Here is a 7,384-nt window from a genome sequence, read left to right as displayed (position 1 = left end):
GAATCCTTTTTGGATCGTGACATGATTATTGAAATGGAATAGGAGCTTGCGGATTTTGAGAGAAACAAAGTTTGGAAACTAGTCCCCAAGCCAAAGGGACATACCGTAGTTGGAACTCGTTGGGTATTTCACAACAAATTGGATGATACATGTGTGGTAATAAGGAACAAATCCCAACTCATAGCAAAAGGTTATAGTCAATTGGAAGGAATTGACTATAACAAAACATATGCTCCAATTGCGAGGCTAGAGGCCATACGCATCTTCATAGCGTATGCGGCACACAAAAAAGTAAAAGTGCATCATATGGATGTAAAAAGTGCATTCCTTAGTGGCGAACTTAAAGAAGAGGTATACTTACAGCAACCTGTAGGTTTTGAGAATCTTGATATTCCTCATTACTGTGATAAGTTGGAGAAAGTTGTGTATGGCTTGAAGCAGGAACCCATGGCTTGGTATGAAACTCGTTCTACGTTTCTTATTGAGTCTGGATAAAAGCATGGGGTCATTGATCCTACCATCTTTCTACGTTCGAGTGAAAATCATTTGATGCTTGTACAAATCTACGTGGATGACATCATTTTCAGTTCAACTGATCAAGTTATGGTAGACGGCTTCGCTAAGCTCATGACTAGCAAGTTCCTAATGAGCATGAATAGATAGATTAATTTCTTTCTTTATCTTCAAATCAAGGAAGTCCTACAATGAATCTTCATTCATCAGGAAAAGTATACCACTGAATTGCTAAAGAAATATTCAATGAATAACTATTCTTCGAGAAAGGTCCCTATGGCCTTTGGTTACAAGATCACCATAGATCCCACTAGAGAGTTAGTTAACCAAAATCTATACCGCGGAATGATTGGTTCTATACTGTACCTAACCGCAGTTAGGCAAAATATTGTCTTCACAATGGGTTTGTGTGCCAGATACCAAGCCAATCCTAAGGTGCCTCATCTAAATGTAGTCAAACATATTTTCAGATACCTTAAAGGGAGCAACGCTTTGGGTCTTTGCTACCCATCAGGGAACAACTTCAGTCGGCAAGCCTTTAAAGAGTCAGATCATGTGGGATGTTGATTAGACCACAAGATCGTTTCCAGAGGATGCCAATTCCTTGGCGGAAGATAGGTGAGTTGGTCATCTAGAAAAAAAATTTGTGTCTCACTATCCACCGCAGAGGCATAATACATTAGAGCACCTAACTATTGTTCACAAATCTTATGGATGAAAACACAACTTATAGAGTATGGCTATCGAATGCTTCGTAAACCAATTTAATGTGATTCTGAGAGTTCCATTGCCATTTCGCATAATCTTATTCAACACTCAATGAGAAAACACATTGAATTGCAGTATCACTTCATAAAGGATCATATCCTTAAAGGTAACATTAAACATATCTTTATTCACACACATGAAGAAACAACTGATGTTTTCACCAAATTACTTGATTCCACTAAACTGAATGGATTTTTAGAGATGTTGAACCCTGATCCCCAGTTTTTCTTGAATGGATAAATGATGAAGAATTCAAATTCTTCGCATTTAACAAATAGAAATTCTTCACTCATCTTGTTACCACAATATCTCTAAAACACATTTATTTGCATATGGTTTAAAGTTTATCTTTTTCAGTCAAACTATTGAGCAGAGATTTCATAAATGACTCCTTGGTAGATCTTGTTAACTAAAGACTATTTATGATCTATGTAGTCTTCGGGCCTTTTTATTGTTTTTATGTCTAACCTTGTGATCAAGTTACTCTGCAGTGCCAAGATATACAGTCTTAATCTTCAGTCATACCACAGTTCTTCCTTCAAGAAAACGAAGTTGTTTTCACTCATGTTGGCAATAAATAATGTTCCAAGGGTGTGCTATTTAAAGAATCATATCAATCAAAGTGTTTTCAAAGGAATGTTTTTATTCCCTTTCATTTAATACATTTTTGTCCTTGTGTATCTTTTCAAAAACTGTCCTTTTTCTTTTAAAGTAAATAGAGGAGATTTTTCTTTTTCACAAAAGTAGTTTTTATAAACCCAAGTTGATAAGACAATGCACATATCAACCGTCATCCAAATTTCTCTCCCATTACCTATATGTCTTACAGTTACCTTACCCACTACCCACGTTTACCCAGTGAATCATCACATTCATTAAATGTGCCTATTATCGCATTTAATGAATGTATTTTCCCTCAAATACGTTTAATTAAATTAAATTCAAACGGTAAAAACCCTTGAGTTTTCACAACTCTAAAAATTATTTTCCCGTTTGAATTTTGGTTTCAAATCTGGAATTTTTAAATACCCCCATTTCTTTCCAAGAAAGCTTTATGCTTTCTGAACCCAAATCGATGAACTTCATCTTCTTCTTTCTTGCTAAAAATCTTTCTGCAAGTTCTAAAAAACCTTTTTCCAATTAATCAATGGCAAAATCCAGTGCATCCAAGAAACAAGCTAAGTTCATTGGTCCCTCATCCACCATCAAGAACACTAAGCCACCGATTGCTGCAAGCAACTATCGAGCCATCTTCCAAGATCATGATCACTACGACGTAGCCATCAAGCTCATCATCCATTACATGACAAAGGATCCACTATTCAATTCTTTTGATTCAGCTGTAGACATTGTTCCTCTCTCTATTCTTTACAAATGTGTGTTTTTTGCCTATCGTCCAACACAAGATCCTAAGCAGATTCATCTCAAACGGGCGAATGATTCAACTGCAATTATCACCAACAAGAAGTTTCTCAAGGCAATTAATCACAGGGTTCCTGCAAAAACTATGTTTAAGAGTCCATTGAAAGAAGATGTGTTCAAAGCCTTTATAGGATGGGGTATCAAGCCAAGTTGAAGGGTGTTTCTGATTTCAAGAAGGGGAAACTACCAGCTGTTTGGCAGTTCTTATGCTATTACATTATTCGTTGCCCATCAGGACGAACCAGTGGAACAGATGCAACGGGCAAATAACTTTTGGACATTCTATGGAGCATTTTCACTGGTGAACCAGTCGACTATGGCACAATTCTCTAGGATGATTTTCTCACCTATGTTGGAAGAGATGGTCCAAGGAAAGGACTCGCTGAAGTAAATTCTACAAGATTTTGTTCCCTCTATATCAAGGATCTACACTCTCAATCTAAGGTCATTCTTAGCGAAGACATCAACTACTTCTTCTACAAGAACTCAAAAGGTAAACTCTTCCTAAGGATCAATCTATGTTCATTCCTATTAGACATATTCCATTGCATATCTTGATTGATTAGGAATTATTGACCATGCGGTATCCAACCATATGGAGGCTATGAACGATCCATCACCATATTGTTCTACCCTATCTATCCCCACACCACATCCCGCTGGTCCTATTTCAATACCTCAGTCCTTACAAACTAAAGTCAAGTCCAAGAGAAAGTCACCGATAAAGATAGTCACAAAGGGTGTCGAAGCCTCAAATAAAACAAAAGCTAGTACCACAGTACGAATGCATACCGAAAACCAGTTGAACATGGAAGAGCCTAGACCCACCGGAGAACAAACTCACACTGCCGCCCCCATAAAAACTCAAACTCCCATCATCTCTAAAGAATCATTCAATGTTAATACTGAAGAGCCTAAGCAATCAAACTTTGAAGATCTTTTCTCACAAAAGAAAACTAAAACTCCCTACCCCAGTTAGCCAAAAGTGATGCAAGGCAAATGCCATATTATCTTAAAAGACTCTAGTAGCCATTCAATTCAATGCGGAATCACCCGAAAAAACCCCATACATCCAGTCGGGTACAAAGAGTGTAACAGTTTCAAATCAGGAACATGGAGACAATGCCTAATTGGGATTCCAAGTGGATTAAAATATTGATAAATGTCCCAAGTTCTCCGGGACAAAACACTTTCACGTTATTACACCCGATGAGTTGAACTCCATTCTTTTTTCAGTGACACATACACAACAAACACTCATTGCACCACAGGGTCCTTTTTCAGATACCTTATCTAGAACGGAACCGAGGCCAAACTTTGTTCAAGACTAAGGAGACCGACGAAATTTCGAAAAACCTTAACCGCCAACATTACTCACAATCGGATTAGGCATACAGAGCACCATTGTGTGAGGATCCGTAAACCCGGGGGACACCCTGATGGTTACTAGTTTTCATGGTTACGTTTCAGATGACAACTGGACACGATATCAACCAAGCATAGAGTCAAAGCAAAAGAATTTTGAAGCATTCAAGAAAGCCCTACGAGCCAGAAAAGCTAGACAAACTTAACAACAAAAACAAAAAGAAGAAGCCAATCCTCAAGTTGCAATTTATTGGTCAAACTTCCTTCAGAATTCAAAATAGGCTGATGACTTGGAGAGAACCCACAAATGCCTAGAAGAGATTGACGAAACAATAAGGAGAGCTAGTGAAGTTATACCAAATCAAGTTGGGGGATCAAGACCTGTTCCTACACAAACTGAAAACGATGATGACACCAAAGTGTAGCTTAGCGAAAAACAAATCTTTGGGTTTGATTTCGATAATGAAGAGGACGAGGAGAAAAAGCAAGGGAACTATGAAGACTTCCTAATTTTTATTGAAGAGGATGAATCGAGTGGATCTTAACACTCCATTTCAAAGCCTATGACTTGAAAGAAGAGAAAGCCAACTGTGTTAAGAAAATAATTCCTTGAACTTAAAGGGACAATTTACGAAATCTTGGCTGTAGTCTCAACTTCTCAGCCACCACAGACTCCTGCTCCAGTTCCACTATTGTCTTTGGAAGATAAAAGATAAAAGTTTACAACTGACCGTTTCCTTCTTCCCATCACTACTAGAAAAACAGCCTTTTACGACGTGCAAACAATGACATGCAGTGATTTACGATACAAATTTTTTGTGTGTCCTTAAAATAATGTCAGTTTTTCAAAATATGAAGGATAGAGGACGCGTATTTTTGCGTGCCCTAAAATTGGTTTCCAATAAAAAAAATTTTTACAAACACGGAGGGCACTTTTCTTAAACGGGTGTCGTGTAAGAATGTCGTTTTATATTTTTTTTAGTGAAATGCGCCTCCATCCTTTAACACCTAACGGGGTAAATGAAATCCCAAAAAATTCAAAACCCTGCTTGTTCTCTGATCTTCTCCCTTTCATATTTTTGATGTTGATGTCATCAAAGTGATGCATCTCCTCCTTCTGCTGTAAAATCCTCTAATGAAGAAACCCTATTAGCACTGTGCGGTTGTGAATCTTTCTCCCTTTCAGGTTTTTGGTGCTCTGCAACCATGGTATCAACGACAAACCACAATGAACCCTAGATCATATTCAATACTTATCCGTCCCCCATTCACCACTTGCTACCAGCTATTACCATTTTTATGGCCTCCAAGCTCTGAATTAGGGTTTACTTTGGCGATAATTTCAATTTCTCTTACACCACATCCCAACTCTCTGGTCCTAAATCCCCCGTTGCTATTCCGTCTATTTTCTCCGGGCTCTGCCGCTCTTCGAAGCTCGACTCTACTTCACTCTTTACAACTCAATCACCCTTCCAAAATGTCAATTCTCACATACGTCTCTCATCTCCTTCTAAACGACCTTACACCCGTATAGTCGCCATGGACGGTACAGGGAAGGTATATATACATGTTTCTTTTCATTTTAGATAGTTTTTATGTGCTATCAGATCTATTGGTTGATATATCACAAACTCAATTTGTCTGCTTATAACACTATTTTTTAGGGTTGTTGCCTTGAACAAGAATCAGTTACTGATGCGCACAAGGTGCTCGACTAATGTCTTTGTTAGGTGTTCACCCAGATGAGACCACTTTTGGATACCTTATCTATCTATATGCAACAAAAGGACTCGAGCACAAGATGATTGAACTACAAGACTTGGTATCTAGGTTCAATTTGCCAAATAAATCCATTTTTATTAGTAATCTGATCAGGAGGTTATATGAAGCTTTCTGGACAAAAACATCATTATGATATATCAACATCATCTGTAACCTCACTTTTTTCACAGGATATAAACTTTTTTGACTCTGAAAGTGTTGGAGATTTGACTAGTCGGTTAGGATCAGATTGTCACGTGTTCTTGGGAATGATATTATTGTAATATTATACAATCTTCTTCAGGTATTTGTATTTCAAAACATATAAAAAGTCTCCATGACCTCACCTTGAAGTAAGTAACTTAGTTTATATATTTTGTTTCAGGCCACAGGGGATTTGATCTACTTGTTAGTGTTTTCATGGCCACTTGGCTTATTCACATTGGCCATATGCTCTACTTTGTTATTAGTTATGTTAAAATAAGGACAATAAGTTCTTCTATTTGTCTTTTAGTAGATTGATCATATGCAGTAAATGTACATGTTGATGCTTTTCTCAAATATAAAAGTTTAAATTGAAACACATGTCTTATATCCATGAAGGAGCTTCATTTGGTACTCTTTTTGACTTGTTATTACAGATAATTGAAGCATGTGAGTTATTGGATTTGGATTTGTAATCTTGATTTTTGACTTCTTAATACAGATAATTGAAGCATGTCTTATATCCGTGAAGGAGCTTCATTTGGTACTCTTTTTGGACCTGCCCTTGATCTTGGAATAGTTTCTAGAAGGAGAGTGTATTATGAGACTCTAAAATATGAAAAAGACAGAAATGGTGGATTTGTGTCAGCCTTTGGGTACTCAACTGCTACCGTTGTTACAGCAGCTGGTCATGTTCTCTCAACAGAGGTGTGCTTTTTCCACTATCGCCCTCTATCTTGATGAATCTTATTCCAAAATTGTGACTTTTTTGGCAGTGCCATAGTCTTTTGGCATCAAGAAGTCAACTTGATTCAACTAAAAGATATTCTATTCGGTACTGGAAGTGGAATTGTTATCTAATATAGTTGAATTTGATTTCAAATCACTCATGGGATTTTCTTGTTTTTTTTATTTTCAGTATGCTGTTGTGGGAAGTGAAGGTCGTGCAATTCTTCTTGTGCATGGTTTTGGTGCTTTTTTGGAGCATTATCGTTGATGTTATTGGGAAACCAGTTCATCTTGTTGGGACTTCATTCGGAGGTTTTTTTTTTCTCAATATTTTATAAACTTTGTTTTTAATTCTTTAAATTATAATGATAATCGTTGGTCTTTTTATTTTTCCAAACAATTTCTTTTTCAATTGTCATTGCTATTTTCCTGTTAACATTTTTTTCCCATTTCAATGGTTTTTAAAGATTTTTGTGTCTGGGTTGTCTACGTTAACGATCCTGCTGGTAAAATGTTATGTTTATGACTATTTTGCCCTTGCTTTCACTACTTTGTAAAGGTGGTAAAGAAAAGGGATAATCCAAGGGTAAAATGGTCAATTTACAAATTTAACGGCTGTGAT

Source organism: Lactuca virosa, chromosome 8 (genome assembly GCF_052849685.1).
Source record: "Lactuca virosa cultivar CGN04683 chromosome 8, Lactuca_virosa_CGN04683_v6, whole genome shotgun sequence".
Taxonomy (NCBI): Eukaryota; Viridiplantae; Streptophyta; class Magnoliopsida; order Asterales; family Asteraceae; genus Lactuca; species Lactuca virosa.
Note: the sequence above shows the minus strand (reverse complement) of the source record.